This window comes from Castor canadensis, chromosome 14 (genome assembly GCF_047511655.1).
Source record: "Castor canadensis chromosome 14, mCasCan1.hap1v2, whole genome shotgun sequence".
In the NCBI taxonomy this organism is placed as follows: domain Eukaryota; kingdom Metazoa; phylum Chordata; class Mammalia; order Rodentia; family Castoridae; genus Castor; species Castor canadensis.
Window position 1 is genome coordinate 95714977 of NC_133399.1, and position 26081 is coordinate 95741057.

Below are 26081 nucleotides of genomic sequence, written 5' to 3' on the forward strand. Positions count from 1 at the left end.
TCCAAGCAGGAGTTAGAGGCAGGAGGATCGTGAGTTTGAAGCCAGCCTGGGCTACAAAGTGAGACCCTGTCTCAAAAAGCAAAAACAGTCAAAAAAAGACATAATCATGAGTCTTTTTCTTTCTTTTTTTAAATAAATGAGGTAGTATGATCTACCACACACAGTAAATATGCAAACACTGATAAAAGTTTTAATTTTTTTTCTTGTGGTACTGGGGTTTGAACTCAGGACCTATACCTTGAGTCACTCCACCTGCCCTTTTTGTGATGGGCTTTGTCCAGATAGGGTCTCACGAGCTATTTGCCTCCTAAGTAGCTAAGATTACAGGCATGAGCCACCAGTGCCTGCTAAAAATTTTTACATTTTATTATCAGGTGATCAACAACGAACTCCTAGGATATGGCTAATATACATAAATGCTATAGAGGATAAAGTGACTACATCTCCACCAATCAAGATGGAACAAAATAGTGTATTTAAGTCATGTAATCACTTAGACCATTAATTTTCTCATTTTTAAAAAACTGATTTTTGGGCTGGGGACATGTTTCATGTGGTAGAGCACCTGCCTAGCAAGCATAAGACCCTGAGTTCAAACTCCAGTACCACCAAAAAATTAAAAAACAAAATAAGGGGATTGCCTTAGGAAAACTAAAAAGGTTTTTATTTTCCTTCAAAGGAGTTATAAAGATTTAAGTGAGATAATACAATTATGAAATTTTAGATGTTTATATGTTTTAAATTATTCTTAAAAAAAAGAGAAGAAGATATTTAAGTTGTTGCTTTTTAGAGTACAGTACTAAAATGATTATAGAGTTGATGAACAAACTGAATGCCAAACACTGGGGACAATGACAAAGGATGCAGTGTTTCTGTGGAATGTGAGCTAAGTATGGTAAGCCACCTTAGCTTTGAATACTGGGTGTAAGAGATATCTTGGTAGGAAAGTGTTAAGTCAGAACAATGCAACTGGCCTACGACTGTATGAAAATGATGAATGCTTGGGAGGCTGAGATTGAGAGGATCTCGGTTTGAGGCCAGCTGGGGTACATAGTTTACAAGATCCCCATCTCCAAAATAACCAGAGCAAAATGGACTAGAGGTATAGCTCAAGTGGCAAGTGCAGAAGGCCTGCTTTGCAAGAGCAAAGCCCTGAGTTCAAATAATAATAATAATAATAATAATGACAATGACGACAATGACCATCTTTGTGGAACAGTAACCTTTACAATGCTGCTACCACAGGTCAGCTTCTGTCCAGTGAGCCAAACACTGTCCCTCTGGGACAGGTATCATGCTGAACATGTCATATATTATTTTACAGAAGCCAAATTTTAGTGCTTGTTTTAAAAGTAGTTTATTGAAGCTATTATAAAAATCAGGATAAATTGGCAATATATTTCTTATAGGAGGTTCAATAATGTCCCTCCAAAAACGATGTCAACCTGCAACACACAATGTGACCTTATTTGGAGTTAAGATCCTTATAAATGTAGTATTAGTTAAAATTGAGATCATACTAGAGTATGGCTCATACTAAGTCCAGTCTTATAGCTGTCCTTATAAGAAAAGGAGAGGAAACAGAGATAGGCACACACAGGGAGGACGCCAGGTGACTGAGATTGGAACATGTCACAGTTCACCAAGAGGCCAAACCTTGCCAGAAAGAGACATGGAACAGATTCACCTTCTCAGGCCCCCAAAGAAATCAGTCCTACTGACATCTTTTTTTGTGGGGGAGAGAGCAGGACTGTACTGTGGTTTAAACTCAGGGCCTCACGCTTGTTAGGCAGGCGCTCTACCACTTGAGCCACTCTGCCAGCCCTGTTTTTTTGTGTTGGATATTTTCTCTCTCTCTCTCTTTTTTTTTCTTTTTTTGTGGTACTTGAGCTCAGGACCTTCACCTTGAGCTACTCTGCCAGCCCCTTTTTTGTGATGAGTATTTTTGAGATAGGTTCTCTCAAATTTTTTGCCCAGGCTGGCTTTGAACCATGATCCTCCTGATTTCTGCCTCTTGAGTAGCGAGGATTACACAAATGAGCCACCAGCCCTCTGCTTCTACTGACATCTTGACTTTGGACTCCCTCCTGAAGTATAAAATAATAAATTTCTCTTTGTGTGTGTGTGTGTGTTTTAGGAAGGTCCCCACTTTTTTTTTTTTTTTTTGGCTGTACAGAAGTTTGAACTCATGGTTTCATATTTGTTTTTGTCTTTTTTTTTCCTATTATTAAGTTTAATTTTTTTTCTCTATAGGTAATGTGGGGGGGCATTTTTTTAATGCTACATTTGCAAAATGTCAACAGAGAACAATTAAAATTTTACAAGGAAAATACAAAACAAAACATATGAGAAGAAATATTTAAATAGACAAACACTGAAGACACTTGCTAGAGATATTTTCTGAGAGTTAGGTAGTAAATGCCTTAGATTCAAACTGTAGATGACAAAAACCACAGAACTGCTGTTGTTAGAATGTTTTAAAATGTTTAACAATTGGTAAAACAGTTTTTACTGTATATAACATGTTAGGATAATAATTAGGATGGATAGCACTTATTAGTACCATTAATCTCTTAAGTATATATTTTAAACTATTTTAATGTTAAAAATGATGCACTATACTAATAGAATAAGTCCCCCCTTTTAATTTTGCCTTTAGCATAAATGAATTTTAAATAAATTACAATATGCTTTTTATTACAGATATACTTTATGAGTGACCAATGTCCAATTCTTAATTAAATGACATTGTTTTAATTTTTGAAAGCTAATACTTAGAGACCATGAGTACATTTCACATTTAAAGACAATAGCAATTAGCATTGCACCTACACAGATGTCATATATATGTTAATTTAAATTTTTACTTTTGGAGTAAGATTTAGCAAAGCTTTTAGACCTTTATTAGCTTAGGGAGACACTGTCAGTAACCCCAAATAGACTTATTTTTATTAGAAAAGTGCTGATCACTTTGTATTAAATTTACATAACTTTAACCCTATGAACATTGCATAGCGTTTAAATGAAGTTTAGACATACAGCCCACACATTTTTGGGTGTTAAATGTAAAAATCACTGAAAAGATACTTGAATAAGCTGATTTAGTTATAACTCAGTTTCCTAAATGGTCAAAAGCCCAACAAATTAGCAAAATACAAGCATTTAGTTATCTTGAAAAAACAAAACCTATCCTATAAGCCAGTTTTTAGCAGTTATCAAAAGCAGAATATTTAAGGCAGAGAATTAGGTGTTAACTTTCTAACAATTTATTATATTTTGACTTTAGAAAATCCTTTAGATAATTCATAAATTGCAGTCAACTTAATTACACACATAAATTTTTATAAACTTCATCCAACATACACTCTTAAGACTTATTCAGCACCTTCATAAGACATTCTGAAACTTCTGATGGTTTTTCCTTATCCCTCTTTTATTTTTGAAATAGTTCTTTAGGAAAAACCTTTTCTTACAAAATCCTTTCTCATCCAAAAGCATCCTCTTTCTCCCTTCAACTTTTCCTCAAACACATACTCAATATCTTTCTATATCCTTTCTACTTTTTGACTTTGCAACTTGTATTTTAAAATAACTTTAACAAGAAGTTTAAATAAATTGTTTTTTCAATAAAATAAAATGCTTTATTAGCCTTATATTTTTAATATATAGATCCATGAAGAAAGGCACTCTTAAGCTGTTTGTCTCTATAATGAGCAACTTATGAAGACACATTTGTTAATAGATCCAATTACAAAAGAGAGTTGAATGTAAATTGCACTTAAGACAGGATGAAACAGATCAAAACTACTGTCCATAAAGTAATACCTGTATTTTAGTAAGACCTGGTTGAAGTAAACCTTGAAAACCTAGTTCTTCTAAAAAGTAGTAGCAGAAGAAGTGTGGGAGAGAAGAGGACAGAAACAATTGCTTTACATTAACTCTGACTTTCAGATGAGAATCATCTGAAAGGTGTTTAAACACATGCATATGCAAGAAGAACCTTAAATTAGGCATGCCATTAATATCAATTTAAGCAGATGTAGATGAGCTGGAATTTCAGAAGCAAAATAAGTTGTGCCCAATGCTGTTTTTGAACTCACTTTGTTAGAGGTGGCTGGCGCAAAAGTATATTTCTGACAAGACTGTTGTTGCAACCTTTAGAATCTTAGCTTCCTGCCATATTATGTTCCTGTGTATCTGGAAACTGAAATGAGAAGACTGCAAGTTAGGATATTGAAGCTGTTCCATGTTCTCAGTTAGGCATTCTTCCCAGTGTGAGTCCTTTCATAATTTCAATTGTCACCAGAAGAAATGAAGGTTTTACCACAGGGCTTATATACATAGGGTTTCTCTCTAGTGTGAATTCCTTCATGCATTTGAAGATCAGAACCAGTGAAGGTCTTTCCATACTTCTTACATACCTAGGGTTTCTCTCCAGTGTGGATTTGTTCATGTTTTCAAAAGGCACTATAATAAAGGAAGCCTTTCCCGTATTGATTACACACATAGAGTATTTCTATGCAGGTCCTTGCATCTTTTTGACTGTTACTGGAAGAAGTGAAGGTTTTCCCATATAGTTTACATCCACAGGTTTTCTCTCCAGTGTGAATTCTCACAATGTATGTTCATCCCACCTCTCAGAATCTGGGGGTTGGGGAACTTTTTTTTTGGCGGTACAGAAGTTTGAATTCATGGCTTCATATTTGTTAGGCACATGCTTTACCTAGTGGCTAACTTGAGGCCACTTTGCCAGCACTCTGAGTTTTTATTATTATTATTAATCACATCGTTGTACTTGGGGTACATTGTGACATTTACAAAAGTTCTTACTATATATCATAGTATATATGATATATATATCATTCTCCTTTATCCCCCTTTCCTGCCATGTTTTTTTTTTTTCTTTTTATCCATCTGATATTTTCATTTCCTTCCAAAACAGGAGTGTTTTCACTTAAACAGGCAAGGAGCAGTTAGTCAATTTAATGATCAAGTACTCATTGATTATCTTCTATGTTTCTTCGTGCATTTTTATTAATGGAGATTACCATTTTAGAAAGGGCAGAATATCATATTTTATCATGCATGAATCCATAGCTTGTATATCCAGAAACCCAATAACTGCCAAACCCATAATAACTCTGTCATCTATTTGCATTTTATTATGAGTATATCGTAGTCATGAAGAACATATTTGTTTAAAAATATATATGTACCAGGAAATTTTCTCTTGTTTAAATCACCAATTTGTGGTACTTTGTTAAGTAGTACTAGGAAATTAATACAATTCTCTGTATGTATATATACAGAATTCGCAAATGTAATTTGCCTGGGCTGGCATCGATCCTCCTGAGCAGCTAGGGTCACAGGCTAAGCCACAGGTTATTTATACTTATTTTAAGGTGGCGTCGTGTGTATGTGAGCTATGTAACAAAAATTATTTTATAAAAGTTTTATCTCCATCTTACAAATGAGAGAACAGACTAAGAAAATTACAGACTTGTCACAAATTAGTGAATAAGAAAGTCAATATGGCTGGGCACCTATGGCTCATACTTATAATCCTAGGTACTCAGGAGGCAGAGATTAGGAGGATCACAGTTCGAAGCCAGCCTGGGCAAATAGTTCACGATACCCTATCTCAAAAAACTCATGACAGAAAAGGGTTGGTACAGTGGCTCAAGGTGTAGGTCCAGTACTGCAAAAAAAAAAAAAAAAAAAAAAGAAAAAGAAAAAAAGTCAGTATGAAAGCCATTCATCCAGTCCTTAGCCTCTTTTTTTTTTTTTCTCTTTATTTCTTTGATTTTGTTTTTTGGTTTTTTTTTTTTTTTTTTGATGGGACTGGGGTTTGAACTCAGAGCACTAAACTTGAGCTACTCTACCAGCCCCCTTTGATTTTGATCCAAGTATGCTTCATTTGTCCTGGGCGATTCTTCTCTAGCTGGTCTTCTTTCTCACTTGCATCTTATTCTTTCCTTCTTTGTTGCTTCTCTCTCCTGCCTTACAACAGTACTCTCTCAACCTAAAAATTCTGCCCTCTTGCCCATTCACATTCAGCTTCCACCCATCAGAAGTCGGAGATAGGGTCCGACTGCTGTTTACTTCCTCACCATCTTTCCAGAGGACACCCTTTGATCTTGTCCAGCTATCACCACTACTGAAAAAACTCATTAAGCTTTTTTTGAGTGTGTGATGCTGGAGATGAATCCACTACCTTGGGCCTGCTAGGCAAGTGTCTACCACTGAGCTGCACCCTGGGGCCCAAATCATTCGACTTTCCAATATGCTGACTTCAGCTGGGCATATATGTAATCCCAGCACTTGCAAAGCTAAGGCAAGAGTATGAGGCCAGTATGGGCTACATAGTGAGGTCCTGTCTCAAAAACAAAAACAAAAAAACCAGCCACTTTTTCTGTGAACATTTCATGTCATCCAAATAAGGCTATCTTTGCTTACAATTTTCCTTTTTCTTATTTTTGTTCATGCTTTTTTTCCCTCCCATTTGGAAAGACCTGCTCTGTCCCAATTTTGCTTAAGTCCTATTAGCTCTTCAGGGTTGAATTCTGTCATTAGTGGTAGAGAATTTGCCTAGCATGCACAAGGTCCTGGATTCAATCCCCAGCACCTCAAAAAGAGGAAGAAGCTGGGCACTGGTGGCTCACAAATATAATCCTATCTACTTAAGAAGCTGAGCTCAAGAGGATCGCAGTTAGAGGCCAGCTGGGTCAAATAGTTCAAGAGATCCTATCTCCAAAAATAATCAGACCAAAAATGGACTTGGAGGCATGGCTCAAGCAGAACACCTACTTTATAAGTGTGAAACCCTGAGTTCAAAACCCAGGTCCCACCACAAAAAAGGGGGGGTGGGGTGGGGAATCAGCTCAACAAATATTTCTTTAGTTTTTTGAGCTAATACTATGTTCCTGGTGCTCGATACTAGGGATATAAGGAAGGATTAGACATAATCTCTACTTTTGAATTTTATATTTATTTATCAAATTTTATTCAATTAATGAAATTTTCTTATAATTCATTAGGTTTCCTCTATAAGCATTTCCTGATTCCTATGGACTGAGAGTGGTTTTAAATCTGTCCTGGGGATCTGGAAAGTTTGCTCTGTTATCATAGCCTTTTCACCACCATAGTGCTTAATGCCTCCCTTGTGGGCTATAAAACATTCCTCCTGTTCTGACAGCTTCTTGAGGACATATGGGCTCCTGCAGAAACAAAACTCCTAGGATGGAGAGACTAGTCCTTTCTCCTGTTGATGTCTTCACCAGAACCTAGAATTATGGAATTCATATTCAATTGAATTGACTATGAAAATCAGGAGATTTTTTAAAATTCATGGGTGAGAACTTAAAGCCACTATGGCTCCAGAAGTGAAAAATTGAAATAAAAACAAAGGGACATATGAAACATATTTACTTGGAAAAAATTAAAAGGAAAAAATTCAGAAATTAATTATAGGGCTAGAGGAGTGGCTAAGTGGTGGAGCACCTGCCCTGAGTTCAAACCCAACTACTGCCAAAAAAAAAAAAAATTAATTACAGCAAGGTATTAGGATGACAATTTATCCAGCGTACCTAAATGAGGACACAAACTAGGTTGACTTTCAAATCAAAAAGTTGTGTTCTGTGACTCTGGTCTTGAGCTGCCTCTGGAGACTTGCCAAGTTCTGTGTGACTTGTCTCCCTCTGGAGAATGCAAACTGCATGAAGACAGGCATTTCTGTTTTCTTCATTGCTATATTTTTCAGTATCTTACTTGAAAAAAATGAATGAGTGGAATTCATTGGATTTGCTCTTGAGTCTTGGTTAACACACATCTCTCTTTATGGTGGAATTAGCTCCAGCCTACAAGTATAAGCACTTAAAACTGATTCTGGTAAGGTCAGAATGGGGCTCAGAGTATATCTTCCCGGAGTGTTTCCTGTTTGATTCCTGATTGCTTGAATGGTGTCAACTCTAATTGCTTACCCAAATCTCAGGTATCTGCATGAGTCCTTACTGTTTTCTGGCTTCCCATTTCTTTCATTTCTCTGATTTCTCATGAATTTCAGACCAGTACATTAATTGACCTAATTTTGGTATGCATTTTTTTGATCCTTGTTTCCATTTTGACCATTTCTGGATCTAGACCAATGCAAATCTTTTTAGTTTTCATTCCTTGCATTAGTTTTCCTAAGCCTACCCTAATTATCTACTGTCATTCATGGGTGCCAAATTAGCACAAGGATGAAGCTAACAACCAAACTTACAGAAGGTAAAATCATAGGAAATAAGAAATTGCTAGTTTTCAAAGTTGACATTCTCTCTTCTTAGAGGAAATGGTGAATTAGGCATGTTGGAGATATCAAATGTATAAAATTAGAATATTGAGTGTGGTGAAACATTTAGTTCAATACTCTTTCAAAAATGTTCCCAGGATCTTCTTGGGCACATATACTGGTTGAAAAAACATTAGTGATCATAAATGCTGCATCAAGCTAATATCTGAGCCAAAACATATATTTTCACAAGAACCCATAACTCCAAAAAAGCACACACTTTTGAGAGTATGGCTATCTTCCTAACCCTCATATGTCTGGCAAACCTGAAAAAATAATATGGTCATGGGTGTAATAGACTCTCAACTTTGTCACGTACAAAAACAACAAGAGTTTGCAACATATGTGGAACATTCAGGCACCCCCTATGTTGTGGGTGATTCTTCTGCAGGCTTATGAGCTGAAGTGACGGACCGAATGGTAGGTTCTTTTGTTGTTTGTTTAATGGTCCATTAAAAGTGAGATTGGTGATAGTTACACATTTTTTCTAATAAGGAACAAATCAGAATTTAAAAAAATGTTCAGTTTAACAGAAGATATCCTACTTGATAATGTGTCTCCCTAAAAAATAGTAGGTCAGATACATTTGGGTTTTCCTCACTATTCCTACTTTTAACCTTGTCTTTGTCCTTATTTACTTATTTATTTTATCTAAAACAGTCTTAGGAATTTTCAAATAAACTCAAATGACTCCTAAACAATAATTATCATTTATTGGATAAATTATATATGATATAAAATTGCTAATAAACTCTGTATTGGAATTCTTTAAAAGCATATTCAAGGCTTTGAGATTCATGGACTTTTCAATCTTTGTTGAACTACACAGTTTGAAAGGCCTGCTGCTGAGCATTAAAGGAAAGAGAAACTTTGATCTTGGGCTTAGTGATTTTTGTCCATGACCAGAAGGAAAAACAGTTTGGTATAATAGAAATAACATGACTTTAGGGGCCAGGTACCTTGAATTTTTAGTCCTGGCTTCTGTGTCTCTTCTTTTTTTTTTGCGGTACTGGAGTTTGAACTATGGCTTGCACCTTGAGGCATTCCACCAGCTCTTTTCTGTGAAGGGTTTTTTCAAGATCGGGTCTCCAGCAGTATTTTCCTGGGCTGGCTTCGAACTGTGATCCTTCTGATCTCTGCTTCCTGAGTAGTTAGGATTATAGATGTGAGTCACCGGCGCCTGGCTAATTCTCTCCTTTCTACTGAGTGTGCACATGGATATTTTATAAGAATGTTGGTGCAAATCTATAATCCCAGCATGCTGGAGGCTGAGGCAGGAGAATTGAGAATTTGAGTCCAGCCTGGGCTGCATAGTGAGTCCCAGGCTAGACTAAGCTCTTGTCTCAAAAAGAACAGAGAAACATTTTGTATAATTGTTTGTCATGTCTCCTAACTAGGCTGGAAGGCATATCTTATTATTATTTATTGTTTTCATGTTATCTCTGCATTCCCCAAATTTGGTATTGAATTAAAGTTGTTTGTAATCAGCTATTCAGTTACTGTGACTGTCTTAGTTTTTTGAGTCCATATAACACACAATACTATTTAAACTATTTAATGTGCTTTGGAAATCCAATAAAAGTCATAGAAGTAAAATCATCTAGGAGGAATATCAGACATTAAGCCCAATCAGCTTTCTTTTTATGAATGAGAAAACTAGTATTAAACACTAGTATTGTATTAAACTAGTATTACTTTGCTGAAGGCCAAAGCAAGTAATGATAGAACAAATGTGCTCTAATAACCGTTTCTGTTAGAATCAGCCCCAAGCAGGTATGGTGGCACCTGTAATCCCAAGTGCTCAGTAAATTGAGGCAAGAGGATCTGAGTTCAAATCCAGCCCAGGCTATGTAGTGAGACCCTGTGTCAAAAAAAAAAAATCAGGCTTAATGTGGAAGATCATCTCTATACTGTATAACACCATATCACCTACTGTACACCAGTCTTTGTGGCAAAAACTTCACTTGGATTAATTTACTTAATCTTTATAACAAACCTCTGTGTGCCTGTTTGGTAAACAGATATAGATAGAGACAGTATTTTCAAAGGTTGCATAGCTAGGAAAAATCCAGAGCTAGGATTTGAAACTGAACAGCAAGACCCCTGAATTTCTGTTCTTAGTTGCTAGTTAGCCCTGCTTTAAACTCTGGTATTTGGCTTGATAGTTACAGTAAAAATTATTTTTATTTTTATTGAGCTATTGCTTGAATTTTAAGTTTTCTTCATACTCTGGCCTTAAATATATAGTGATGGATTTCTGACTCTAAACCAGCACTGTCAAATGCTGTTTTTCAGATATATAGTAGATATAAAATACGTACATATCTACATACACACTTAAAGAAACTGAGCCCAGGGCCAGTGGCTCACATTAGTAATCCTAGCTACTCAGGAGGCAGAGATCTTCAGGATTCAGATTCAAAGCCAGCCCTGGGCAGATAGTTCTCGAGACCCTGTCTTGAAAACACGCATCACAAAAAAAAAGGGTTAGTGGAGTGGCTCAAGGTGTAGGCCCTAGCTCAAACCCCAATACTGCAAGAAAAAAGAACTCGTGATTAAGGTTAGGCTACTATTTTTTTGTAAATAGCTTTTAAACATCCAATTAATCCATAACACAAGCACAAACACCTATGAATATAAGGTCTCTATAAATGGTTGGCATAGTAACTTGCCAGGAAGTAAATTAGATTCTTTAGTGTAGGTGTGTACTTTTACTCCTGCACTCTTTCTTGTGAAATCAGAAATACACGTTGGAGTAAATTTCTTTTTAAAAGCTTGTAAACTGACACATATGGATCCAATTACTTAATTTTCTGCAGAGTGGTAATGATAATTACTTCTACCAATTTCAGCCAGTCTGCCAGATCTTTGCATGCAAACTGAGGGATGGCTCCTCTAACTGACCCTTTGTCCTTCTTGGAAGGAGCCAATCAGTCACAGATGTAGTGGAGTGGCGAATGGTGTGTGTGTAAAATGTCTGGTAATCTTCTTTGAAAAGGAAAAGAGTAAAGTGGGAGCAAAAGGGAAACAGGAAGATGTAGAGAGAGAATGAGGTGGAGGGAGTGAGACAAAGAGAAAGCTGAAAAGAAGAGCTTGAGTGTGAAGGAATTTCAATGAGTTCCTTATTTGGTTACTTTTAAAAAGATCTACTTTGCAAATGTAATTCCCACACAACATGATTGAGACCAGCCTGGGTTACCTAGTGAGTTCAAGGGCACTATGGGCTATAAAGTGACTTCCAGGTCATCCTAGCCTACAAAGCAAGAGACCCTGTCTCAAAACAAACAAACAAACAAACAAAAACCCTAAATAAATGAATGAACAAATGAATGAGTAAATAAATAAAGCAAAAGACAGTGAGGTTTGGTTGGGTTGATCATGTTTGTCCCCCTGGTTTAGATGGTCTTGGTTTTTACTGTTTGTGTGGTCACTTGATGTCTTGCTTTAATACAGCTGAGGCTGCATCACCTCTAGCCAGCAGGCATTTGCCTTTTGTCACCATACTTATCTAGCCTACCTCAATTTTAACACACCTCAGCATGAGAGGCAGAGCGGGTTAGTGTATCAATGTTTCTTCCTAATGATAGCACAGGACAATGGAGTGTTATTTTCCCTAAAGTCTTACCTTAAAAATAAAATTGACAAAGATCCACCTCTTCCCTTTTGAGTTTTCTTTTTTTATTACACATTTTTTGTTAGGATATATAAATTATACAGGGGAGGATTCTTTGTGACAATTCCGATTAGACCTTTTAAGTTTTCTACTGTGTCTCTGCTCTGTTACTCTGATTCTTTTTTAACTCAGTTCTTTTCGTCCCTCCTTCCCTCCCTCTATCCCTTTATTCCTTCCTTCCTTCTTTCTTTCATTTTCCTTCCTTCTCATACAGGAGAATTCATAACAGCAAAATAGGGTGGAAAGAGGATTTCAAGGCAGAATTGCTATGAAGGTGTCTATTTCTTTTACAAATTTTTGGAGATACATACACACACACACACATATATATATATATATATATACATATATATATATATATATATTTACTTTTTCTTTTCTTTTTTACAGTGCTGGGTATCACATATTTCTTTACTTTTGATGATTTTTCAGTATTATGTAGTTGGAGAAACTTGTTGACAGTGTAACTAATCAGAGAGGCAGTGCTCAAAGTGAGAAAAAGAAGCTGCACTCTGCTCTAAGGATAAAATTGCAGGGAAAGCTGAGTGCTGTGGTGCACACTAGTATTCCCAGTTACTTGAGAGGTTGAGGCAGGAGGATAGCTGGAGTCCAGGAGCTCAACACAGCAACATAGCAAGACCCTCTTAAGAGAAAAAAAAAAAAAAAAAAAATGGATGAACCCTCACAACCTCTGAGATACATTTTAACATTGAGTTAAACAAGGGCTTGAATTTTACACCTTGAAACCTGCAATATCATAATTTCACCCGCTAAGTGGGTATTTTGTCTCGTGTAGGATAGAAATGAGACACAAACTAGTTCTGAAGTAAAGGAACAGTGAAAGTTTTATTACAGAAAAGAATTATAGCAGGCTACTCCATAGGTTGAGCAGTGATGAAAACAAACATGAATAACTAGGAACAAAGATGTACGCTTCACTTTATGGGGAAGGGTTTGAATATTCATGCGTTCATGTTTTTCCCAGGAAAGGTTTCAAGTATTCGTTTTTCCCCCTAAAAGGGAGGAGATTTTTAATGCACATGGACCACTTTGCACACAGCTCAAAATGTGCCTGTACTGTGTGATAGCGTTTTCCCTGGGCAGAGATCTTCCTAAGCTAACACATTACAGTGAAGGTATAAGAAGATCCAAATACTAAAGACCGCCTTGAGGCCACCTCAGAATTCTTCTCTTTCCCTGAACCATAGCACTACTTGCAAAACGACATATTTCCCCCATCCAGACACCTGTTCTCCCTTCCTGGAACCAGCTACCCAGTGACCTTTTATTCCTCCTCCCTTGCTACTAAAGGACCTCACTTTACCACAACCGTGTGCCACTTACTTTTGGATTCGTCCAGGCATATTTGGTGCCCCCTCTGGCTTCTAATAAAGGCCTGTCCAGTCCGTTGAGGTTGGTTGTTTTCTCATCTATCCTTGCTTTGTTAAATAGTTTGAACCTAACACCAAGGATAGGCCTTGCTCATAATTGTTGGTGGTCACTGGTATTGACCAGTTTCCCTAGCTTCCTGTTTTTGTTTTCTTGCTTGCATGTCAAAGCCGGACCTACTGGTTCTCTGTCTCAATGCTATTTAACAGATGGTGACCTACAACTGTTTGGTTTGCACATGTTTTTGCAGGAAGTTATGTGGCATAGTGGGTGCACTGATTATAAGAAATAATATAAATGAGGCAGGTCTAATAAATAGAGTCCACATTAATCAGAATTAGGAGTTTTATTACTCATATTTAAAACTCAAATATATTAAAAAAAAAACCTTTCCACAATCACAAACTACTGAGAGGAATATTCTCCCTCATGATAGTTCTAGTAAATAGACCCTCCATCTCTGTATCCTGAGCCCTGCTGGCTCTTGAACCACACAGACAGATTTATTTATTTTTGCTGTTGAGGATTGGACCCATAGCATCTTGCGTGCTGTGCCACTGAATTACATTCCCAGCCCAGGAGGACAGATTTATAAGTCGTTTTAGTTACTTCATCTGGCTAATGTTTTATTTATCTATCTACATTTACATGTCTGTCTACATATAAAATTTTATGTCTGTCGTGGTTAAGGAAGGAATGTCTATCTTTTTCTAAATTGTTAGGAGGTAATTCTAGAAGAAAAAAAGTAACAAAGTTCCAGCCATAATGTACCTTTTTTTTTTTTCTTGTGTGCTGGAGATCAGGCCAAGGTCCTAAGTATGCCAGGCAAGCACTGTACAGTTCAGCTATACCCCCACCCCCACCCCGATTCTAATGTACATTTTTTTTTCTGGTGGTACTGGGGTTTGAACTCAAGGCCATGAGGCCTTTGAACTCAAAGCATGAACTTGTTAGGCAAACCCTTTACTACTTGAACCACTCTGCCAGCCATGAATATTATTTTGAGAATAGGTCAGACATAGCGTTTTTTGTAAATTCTCCATAAGACAGGAGAGTCTCTTGAATAGTTCAGACAAAAAATGGCCCATGCCCAGTAAAGTGAGCTCTGCTCTCAGTCTGACCTCTCAGATATAGCCCTCTCCTTAAGATCTTAGGCATATTGGTCGCATCTCACGTGTACAATTAAGGACTTGGGAATAAGCGTGAGTGCCATGCATGGGAAGAATAACAACAAGACCTTGTCAGTTAAACTGTCAATCATCCTAGCTCCTCCTGCAAAGACCACCCAGATTCCCCCCCTTCCCCATTTGCCCCTTGAACAAAGATCATGCTTCTGTGCCACCTGGCCAGAGCCCACTTCTTCAGAGCCTACTGCTCTTTCTTTTATGGTGTCTGTTCTTTCCTTTTTTTGTCTTTTGGTGGTAGTGGAGTTTGAACTCAGGGCCTCACATCAAGGCTAGCCTGGGCTACAATAGTGAGTTTTGCTACATAGTGAGACCCTTTCTAAAAAAAAAAAAAAAAACCCACTATATCTGCTTCCACTGTGTATACAGATATTGCTGTCACCTTGGAGACCATGTCTGAGTGTTTTAGATTCTCCCTTAAAGAAGCTGTAAAATATTCTGCCCTCTCAGGGCCTCTTCCTCTTGAACATTTCAGAGAAGGAAGGGGCAATGGGGCTGTGGGGTGTAAATGAAAGGATTTAAGACTGAATGTATTTTATTAATATTCACAAGGCTAATTTTTATGCATGCCTAAGTACCTTCAAATTTAATTTTAATTAGGAAATCTCTGACACATTCTTATTTGCTCTCGTTTTTATTTTTATGGTTTAAAATGCTTTGCATTAAAAGATTGCTTGGTTTATTATGTGAAATTCTAGTCTCTGCTTCCAGAATAGTATAGAATAACGTTTATAGTAAAATGAAAAACTGATGACAAGACTATACAAAAACTACACCCTTTTTTTTTTTTCTTTGCGATGTCTTGCTATGTTGCCCAGGCTGGTGTTGAACTCCTAAACTCAAGGGATCTTCCTGCTTCTGCCTCCCAAGTTCCCAAGTGCTGAGATTACAGTCATGAACCACCATAACCAGGTCTACACTTCACCATTTAATGTGAAAACATGTAGAAAATCAGAATTTGTGTTTTCTTCACAAAACCCCGAGACTCTCATTTTCTAGGCAAGTGCTCTACCACTGAGCTAAATCCCCAACCCCTGAAAATCACACTTATGAGAAAAATAAGAAAAATCATTAAGGAATCTGAGGTGCTCTCAGGATGATAGCAATTATTTCCACTTTTCAGTTTTGTTTTTTTTTTTCAAGTTTTAAAGAAATACATGAGGGAAGAGAAGTTTCTCACTTTATATTAGTGGAGTATTTTACATCCATGGTTATCTAAGCTAATTCAAGGTTGAATGTGATTTTTTTAAAATAAGTTTTCTTCTTAGCAATCATATTCTTTAAACAGTGTTTTGTTTTTTGCTTTTGGTGGAGCTGGGGTTTGAAGTCAGGACTTTGTACTAAGCAGGAGCTCGACTGCTTGAGCCACACCTCCAATCCATTTTGCTCTGGTTATTTTGGAGATGAAGTCTCGTGAACTATTTGCCTGGGTTGGCCTTTTTGATCTTCCTGATCTCAGCCTTCCAAGTAGCTAGGATTATAGGAGTGAACCACTGGCAACAAGCTAGAAACCTGATCTCTTGTTTTACTGTGTGGAACATTATTCTCATTTCAATATGTTATACAATCTTTTAGCAACTTGAAATTGCCCAAATCTGAGTTGAATATTCCTTTTCATTCATGATTTTTATAAAGCTGAGGTATTATCTCTTTTCATGAATACTCTTTTTTTTGCAATCATAATTACATTTAAATTATCTGTTACTTGAAAACTAATTTAATTCCGTCAAATAGTTTTCAGGATTTTTCAGATTTAGTGGACAGTTACTTTCATATGCAATACTTGCAAAACTTCTATTGATAAATTCATTCTACCCTTGATCTAAAAAATAGATCAAGGATAAACAGTTTGCACAAGAATTGCTGTTACCCCTATGGAGCCAAGAAGAAGGAAAAAAGAAGTATTAAAGTACTTTGTGAATAATCTTTGCCTTATTATTTTTACTACTAATACATTTTACAGAATAATTATTCTGCATTCTTTCTTCAAATCTATTTAAGTGGGTGTGTACTTATATAGTTAGTAACGTGCTAAGAATGGGACGTTATCACAGGGTAGGAATGAGGCATAGAGGGTTGCTAGGTGTAGCCTAAGATCACACCCCTGAAATTCTCATGAAGGTCAGCGTTCTCCTGCTCTTACATATCTACAAATGTTGGTTAATGAAAGATAAGTTTTTTATTTCCACACCAATGGTCTTTCCATCATCTGTCTAGGAGTGAGAATTGGCCAGCCAGCTCCTCTTGAACAGCATAAAAATAGCATTACTAAATGCTGCTGTTCAAGGGGCATATTACATGGGATACACTGACTGAAAAATAAGAATGCCAACAAGATATCGTGGTCCTAACTTCAACCTAATGGTGTTAATAAGCAAATGTGTTTTCTGTTTTTTATTTTATTTATTTATTTTTTTGCAAATGTGTTTTCTGAATTACATAGTTGTAAGACAGTGACTTGCCAAAGACACCACAAGTTTTGGGGCAGTTAAATCAATATCCCTGATGCTTTGTCATGTGGCAGAAAAGTATAATTCACCAATAACAAATTTACTAATATTTGCCAGTTAGTTAATTTTGTTTAATAATAAATATAGCAGCCATTTGCCAAGTTCATGGTAGATGAGTATCCCGTGGGCACTTACATTCTTCTACATTGTTTACAAGATTAGGGGGTAGAAACTATTTTTTTTCATGCTACTTGAGATAGTACAATTGTGCCGCAGAAAGGTTAATAAGCAGCCTGATTCTAGACAGCTGAGGGGCTGTGTCAGGACTAGAACCTGGAACCTACATTCCTGACCACTGTGTTAATCTGCAGCTTCCAACTATGTACATGGTTTTCTACAAGGACGCTCTTTTCCACACAGCGTAGTTCTGCTATGTGAGTTATGAACAAAGAACGGACAAACGTTGGGAATAAGAAAAAATCAAAATAAATGTGTCATAAACTCAGGTAAAATGGAGAATTCCAGGGGAAATGGGAGGGGATAGCAGAGGAAATGGCTTACAGATTGCCTAATGTTCAGATAAGCAGGTGCAGGAGGAATTATTTTGACAACTAAAAGAAACAAACATGGGGCTGGGGGTGCAACTCAGTGGTAGAGTACTGCTCAACCTTGGGAAAGGAACTGGATTCCATCCCTTCACCTCAAAAACAAAGAAATCCCACCCTATGTGTTCATTAAAGAAAAAAAAAATAGATGGGACGTGGCTCAAGTTGTAGAGCATCTGCTTTGCAAGTGTGAAAAACCCCTGAGTTCAAACCCCAGTCAACTAAAAAAAAAAAACAGACATGGAAGGAGAAATAGCAATTATACTGCAGTCATTGGTGCTTATTTCTATGTAATGGAATTAAAAAAATTTTTTTTTGTGGTATTAAGGGCAAATGCAGGGCTTCAAGGTTGTGAGGCAAACACTACCACTGAGCTACACCCAGCCCTGTTTTGGGATATTTGTATTATCTGCAGAGATATACATTGCTTCTGTGACTGAAAATAATTGATCAGCTGTGTCGCAGAGGCTCTTGCCTGTAATCCCAGTTACTCAGGAGGCAGAGATTCAGAGGATTGCTGTTCAGTGTCACTCCAGACAAAAAGTTATCAAGATCCCATCTCAACAACAACAAAAACACCTGGGTATGGTTGCACATGCAACCAGAACAGGAAGCCTAAGTAGGAGGATGGAGGTCCAAACCAGCCCTGGCAAAAATGCAAGATCTTATCTCAAAAATAACCAAGTGAAAATGGCCAGTGGAATGGCTCAAGTGGTACAGCACTTCCTAGCAAGCGTGAGGTCTGGAGTTCAAACTCCAGTACCACCAAAAAACCAGAACAATGATTGTTGAAATTTGGAGTTTGTTATACTTCTCTTTGTTTTTACCTTTTCTAAAATATCCATAAAACAGTTTTGAAGTAATTTTAGAAAAATAAAAATTGCTCGAGCTGGGCGCTGGTGGCTCATGCCTGTAATCCTAGCTACTGAGGAGGCAAAGATCAGGCAGATTGTGGTTTGAAGCCAGCTCTGAACTTGTAAAACCTTTCACAAAAAAAGTGGAGTGGCTCAAGGTGAAGGTCCTGAGTTCAAACCTTAGTACCACCAAAAAAAAAAAAAAAAAAAGAAAGAAAGAAAGAAAAGAAAATTGCTTGAAAAACAGACGAAAACTCCACGTGGCTGGGGCTGCTGGGACTTGTTGGGGCACAAGGGCAGCCAGTGGAGCAGACTGAATACGCTTTATGCTTGTAAAAAAGATGCTCTCGGGTTGGTGGAGTGGCTCACGTGGGTGGTAAAGCGCCTGCCTAGCAAGTGGAAGGTCCTGAGTTCAAACCCCAGTGCTGCGAAAAAAGAAAATATGCTCTTGGTCAGGTGCTGTGACTCATGTCTGTAATCCTAGCTCCTTGGGAGGCTGAGATTGGGAGGGTAACGGTTCAAAGCCAGCCCAGGCAAATAGTTTGTGAGATCTCATTTCCAAAATAAACAGAGCAAGATGGCTCAAGTGCTAGAGTGCCTACTTTGCAAGTGCAAATCCCTGAGTTGAAACCCCAGTCCTACCAAAAATTTTTTTAAAAAGGCTATGCCTAAAACTGCAAGAAACTCTGCTACTTTTGCTATGATATCACATGATAATATTTCACCGTTTACTCAGAAACCCTAACTTTTTCCACGAAGAGAGTCATACCAGTGGAACAACTATAAACAACCCAGCAGCAACATGGGTTTGAAAAGAAACGCCCATTTTGCAGAGCCAGAGCATAACTCTTGGATGCAATGTACATCCTTTATTTCTCTGGAGGGTAATTCCTACCATCAAGTGCAAATTGAGAGCAGAAAATTTCGGCCTTTCTTACAAGAGCAATGCCCATTTTTTGTAAGTCCAAAAAATAACAAAACATAAAGAAGTTATATATGCACATAAAGGAGCAAATTTATTTTTAGGACAAAGAACAGAATATCATTTAACATTTCTTCATGAAATAGCTAATAGCCTTTACTAGACTGGGAAGTGAAATTTTCCAGAATAAGTTCAATTTTCCTTGCATTTGCTTCTGTATTCTGACCACCCATGTTACGAACAGTTTTTATGGCTCAGCAACATTAAGTTAGGGAGGAATTGTTTATATTGTAAAGCAGTTGGGAAGTTATTTTTCTTACTTTGTGAAAGCATCTAATTTGTGGGACCTCCAGACAAAGGAAGGGGTCAATTCCCAGGAGACTACTCTGTCACTGTCCACACAGAACGGACAATACAGCCCAGGGCTGTGTCATTGTATGCAGAACTGGTGAGCCACAAATACCAGGGGCCATTCAAATATTCTTTCTATTCTCTTTGTGTCCAGAGATGAGAAAACAACTGTCAAGTGACAAAAGTGACCTCTGGATTAATGACCAGTACATTTAATTTATGCAAATGTGCAAAGCTTCAGTCTATGTGCTTTACAAATGAGATTAATAATATCTAATCTGGGCTATTTTTACAAACCCTGGGAAACTCAAACATCTTCATCTAAGGGATTAATTATCACTTTGATTAAAAACTGTGCCTAGATTTGCAGATAATAGACTCGCAGAAGAGTTATTGAAAAGATCAACTCTTTCATATTATTTTTTTTCTTTGAAATCTTAAAGTTTCACTACAAGGAAGATTTTAATTAAATTCTTATTTATCATGTTGGCAAAACCACCTGTGCTATCTTCCATGAAAGTTGCCTGAACCAGCAGAAGAGTTAAATATGTGCTGTAAGACAACGACTCACCCTAACCTGGTACTGCCAGCCCCAAATGCAAACATCTGAGCTTGCTTCTTTTAGAACTGGGAATTTTGAATCATACCTCTTTCCGTACTAACTCCTAACTTAATAAGACACATAGAGTGTAGAAGTGTCAGAAAGAAGAAAAAAATGGCTTCTAATCCCACCACTTACAGGCAGCCACTATTAATATATTGGAGTATTCCTTCCTGTCTTTAAAAATATGTTCTCCTGTTCTCCTCATTGTCATGTTACCCCTTATCCTCAAGTGAAAATGTCGCTCTACACATCTTGTGATCCATATGCTGTGCTCTCATTTTGTACATCGGAACAACATCGGGCATGAGAGTGCATGCTTCAAAAACAGAAGCAAACAAAACAAACTAAATAAAAAATCCACCCTCACCCACCCACCCACTCATGCACCAAAAAAGCCTGTGCCTTATCTTTGGAAGTTTTTATTTTTTTTAAAAGCTCCTATGTCAGAATTAATTTATAAAATAAATATTCTCCTATGAAATTGTATTAGTCCAAATTAGGAATGATGCCATATTTATATGACATACTCATTTCTAAAGAGGGAATACTTAAGAAGGAAAAAAAAAAAACCCAAAAAACAAAGAAACCAACAAGAATAAGAAACACCCCCCCCTCCCCCCGTTATTGCAGTTGTGTGGGAGGAATCTAGGTTTTGAGTACAACATACAGGGAAGGAATTAGGAAAACATGGTAATGCCAATAAAAATGGTGCTTAGACCCATTATACAAGACCAGTGTTCAACGTCTTGCTAGTTTTTACTATTTTTTTTTTTTTTTTTTTTTGCGGTACTGGGGCTTGAACTCAGGCCCTACACCTTAAGCCACTCCACCAGTCCATTTTTGTAATGTTTTTTTTTTGAGATATGGTCTCACAAACTATTTTGCCTGGCTGGCTTTAAACCCCAATCCTCCTGATCTCTGCCTCCTGAGTAGAGGAGACAACAGTGGATTCTAAGCAAGTTTGAAAATGACTGCAGGGAGAAGGAAAAGGAGACCAGCTAGGGATTTGTATTATGCTCATCAAGAAGAAATACCAAGCCGGGCACAACAACTAGCTCAGTATTTCTTGTAAGAATTACAAACAGCAATCCTAGCTACTATATCAAAAAAAATGCTTCACAAAAAAGGACTGGTGAAATGGCTCAAGGTGTAAGTCCTGGGTTCAAACATCAGTACTCCAAAAAAAAAAAAAAATTCATACAAAGAAATATGGCTGGAGGCTGGAGGTGTGGCTCAACTGGTAGAACACCTGCTCTACCAGAAAAAAGAAATACTGATTTCTATACTGCTAAGTAAAATTGCAAAAGCTTTAAAATGTATTAAACAAAATTAGATGGAAAGAGTTGGAGAAATGTATCCTAATATGACCACAAATTTATTTAGCACAGCACTTTCAGAAATGAAAGCATTAATTTTTTTTGGCAGTACTGGGGTTTGAACTCATGGCCTCCTGATTGCCAAGCAGGTGTTCTACCACTGAGTCACCCCGCCAGCTTGGCGTTAAGATTTTTTTTTTTAAATAATTAGTACTTATTTCTTCTGCTGGGGTAGATATATTAGTGTTGGTTCTATTAATGTTATTTATATCTACATTTTCATCATTGATCTAACTGTATATGTTAAATATACCCTATACATTAAAAAATGAAAACAAATTAATACAAAACAAGAGGAGAATATAAGGCAACTATATAGAAAAACATCAAATTAACTATGTGTTAATTTTAATATATGTACTTACCACTTTTTTAGTGATTTCACTGGTTTTACTTAAGGCCACCAATCTGTAATTTCTGTTTTAGAAGACTCTTCCCATAAGTGAAGCTGAATAAAGCATTTTGAAACAGAGTTGGCTATTGCTACACAAAAGCCAACAAAAATATTAGCAATATAACAGATCACTGTATACTTGTCTTAACTGCTAAAATGTGTTTTAAGGCTACCAGTAGTATTTTGGACACTCAATACTTTCAAGAAAGCTCAATTTACTTAAAAACATTCATATTTCATGACTTCAAATAATCCAAACAAGGGCTTGAGGAGTGGCTCAAGTGATAGAGAGAGCCTGCCTAGCAAGTGTGAGGCCCTGAGCTCAAATCCCAGTACCAAAAAAAAATTAAAAATTAAATAAATCAATAAATCAGTAGAGCCTGGTGTTGGTGGCTCACGCCTGTAATCCTAGCTACTCAGGAGGCAGACATCAGGAGAATTGCCGTTTGAAGCCAGCCTGGGCAAATAGTTTGCAAGACCCTATCTCGAAAATACCCAATGCACACACACACAAAGAAAGGGCTGGTGGAGTGGCTCAAGGTGTAGGTCCTGAGTTCAAACTCCAGTACTCCCCCCAAAAAAAAAGGAAAAGAAAAAAAAATCATCTAAAGAAATGTAGGCTCCATCTACGGTTTTATTTACAAAACCTTTCCATGTGACAAATAGGTCTGAAGTCTTGATTTAGAAGTACCTAGTTACCCAAAAGCATTGGTCACACTAAAATATAGACTTAAAACTACCTTTGATTTTATAGATGATAGTGCTTCTTTATCTCTCTTCCATCAAGTCAAATTGTTCTTGCTCAGAATGGCTTCCGTGCCCATAAATAGTCTTTAAAAAGCAGCACTTTTCAGCTCTGGAATGTGGTTAATTCTATATATGTTATATTTCCCCCCAAGTGGCTGAGGCCTGGATCTCTTTATTCCTTCTTTGTACATTGCGTATTTTGACTCTTGTCACTAAATCAAGAAGCATTAAAACATTATGATTCGCTGTGGGAAGGCAACTATTTATTTTCCAGTGGGAGTCTGGTCAGGGAAGAGCGCAGGAGAGCCTCCTCTTCCTCCAACCATCTGTGGCAGCTGGTCCCAGGCGGACACCACACTCACCCAAGTGTCAGGGCATGCGTGTGGTAGAGCAGTGCTTTATTCATGTCATTTATGGTGACATTTTGAGTACGTGGCCGGAAACATCATCTGCATATTTCACATGGGAATGGAATTTGCCTTTTTGAAAAGAATTTGCGTGATATGGACCCATGCATTTCTTTCCTTTCAATTCTGCTTTCTCTTCATTTATGGTAAATTTTGCTATCCCATTTTATTTCATTAAAGGCAGTTTAATGTAGTCGGTAAGAGCCCTAAAACCTGGAATCAGAAAGAGTTGCAGAATTGGGCTATGTCAGGTTAACAACGTCCTCAATTTTCCTTTCTGTAGATGAGTATAAAGTCTGACAGGAAAGGGTGAGGGAGAAATGATAGAGCACTCACTGAAATGCTTGCTTTCATTTTTGGTGGCATTTGTTTATGTACTGATTTTGAGACAGGGTCTCAGTATGTAGTACAGACTGGTCTTGGAGTTGGAATCCTCCTACCTCGGCCTCTGAGTACTGGATTTCATGTATGCGTCCCCATGCCCAGCCTCCTACTACCCATTAAATTACACTCAGATAGAGACAACATGGCTGTGGATGGCTCTCAGCGAGTGCCATTTTGCAGCATGAACAGTTGTCTCATTCCTTGTAACATGGTCCATTAACTGCCCTTCCTATTGCCAGTTCACCTGCCCGGTACAGGGTATGTGGGAGAATGGGTTTTAACAATAAGAGTATGGAACAAAATAGAGCAATTTTAATTAACTGGTGGCAGAAACTGGAGGACATGGCATCACGCACTAAATTTGGTAACTTGAAGGTTTTCATGATTGTGGGATCCTAGACTCAGTACTTTGACAGTAAATATCTACTGAATACCTTTGAGTGCTGTGACTTCGTCCTGTACCAGAAACGCAGTGGGTTGGAGCTTAGTGGTAGCTTTTTGAGGGTCAAAGCTCGAACTTCCTCACTTCCCTGCCCCAGACACCCCGGGTCTCTCCTTCCTGTCTGCAGTGATGTGTGGTGTGTCTGCCTTCTCCACTTAGCAGGAACTTGACTCAGCAACAGCAAATACAATCCCAGCGCCACATTTCCTGCAGCCCTGGTCTTTCAGGTGTCTTCCCTTAGTGGGTGTTGCACAGAGCAGAGCTACCCTGAGTCTCGTGTAGATGAAAAGCAAGAATTAAGGCACTCGGCAACCAGTCAGAAAATGCTGGTAGTAGTATTAACTATTGTCTCCTTACTGAGGCTGACCTAGTGCCATTTTCCTGTGTGACCTTGAGGAAGTCACAAAATTTCTGTAACCCCAATTTTCTTTGTTAAATGGGTATTCTACTTAGCCAAACTCTCCTGAAAGCTCACTGTGAGATACTCAAAAAAAAAATAAAAGAAAAGAAAATTGATTTAGCAGATTTTCTGCTGCATGTCTATTGAATGTTGTACATTAAAATGTTCTGTGCAAAGGGATCCCATGGATCATAAGCAACCATAAATATTAGTACTTTTATTTATTCATTTTTTGATGAATCAGTAAGATGTGGAGAAGTAACATCTGTATGTTGGAATAGAGGTTGAGTCTTGTTTTGAGACTGGGTCTCTCTATGTAGCCCAGGCAGTCCTTGATTTTTTTTGGAGGTATTAGGGTTTGAACTCAGGCCCTTGTTCTTGCTGGACAGGTGCTCTACCACTTGAACCATGCCCTGAGCCCTTTTTTGCTTTAGCTGTTTTTAGGATAGGGTTTCACTTTTTTGCCTGGGCTGGCCTGGGACTACAATTTCCCTATGGAATTACATGGGGTGCCACTATATTTCATTGATGGACATAGGGTCTTGCTAACTCTTTTTTGCCTGGGCTGGCCTCAAACCTCAATCCTGCAGATCTGCACTTCCCAAGGTGCTGGGATTACAGGCATGTACCACCACACCAGATCCTGAATTCGGTTCTGAAGTACAAAGGCGTGTGGTGTGTATGAGAACACAAGGGAAAGACATCCACTTACATCATTGCGTTTTCCCATGCCTGGACTGTGCTCTCACGAGTGGCTAATTGATGGAGAGCCTTTGTGGATTCCTGTCTCTCTGCTGATACAGCCAAATCTCCTGGTTGCAGAGAGTTGCTGATGATATAAATTCCAGGATACAAAAACCCCACATTTTGCATTATAATGGCTTTCTGGCCCATTACTGGTAGTAACTTAAAATTGTTTGAATTTATGGCTCTAGGGAGGTGTTTCTGCTTTTCATTAAATGTTACTGAACAGGTGCTGAGCTCGGCAGAGTCCTTCCAGTCGCTGCTAAGTCATATTTAAAAGTGAAATATTTGAATTTCTCCCAAGTTTCAATAGTCACATTAGGGAGGGAATTCAAATTTTATAACCTCTATTTTCCATCATTTGGTTTGGATCTGAAGGACAAAATTCCCCTCTGGTGGTGGAATATTGAGTGGAGATAAATGGTTGGAAAAAATGACAAATTTGTCTTTACACAAAAATTCTGGAAGTACACGTCCTCTTTTTCTTTTTTTAACCCCAGCAAGCTATATTGAAAAGAAGGCTGCTCTGCTGGGAAATGTTTGAAGAGGGTAAATCTGTGCCTAGGAGCCGGGAGGTAATTACAAGACAAATGACTTGCACATCCGGTGGATTCATGGAGAGTTAAACTAAATATTTCAAGCTGTTATTTGGTTTGTTTACTTCTGTTTATATGAGGTTAACAACTTCCACAGCAGCCTTTCAGGCAGTTGTTCCCAGGTGTCTTCTGTTTAGCTGTTGGGCTCCTTTGAATTACTTTATGAGGAATATTTAGAATAGAAAGGGAGGGGGCGTGGCCATGGATGACTTGCGCTTCTCACGACCTGG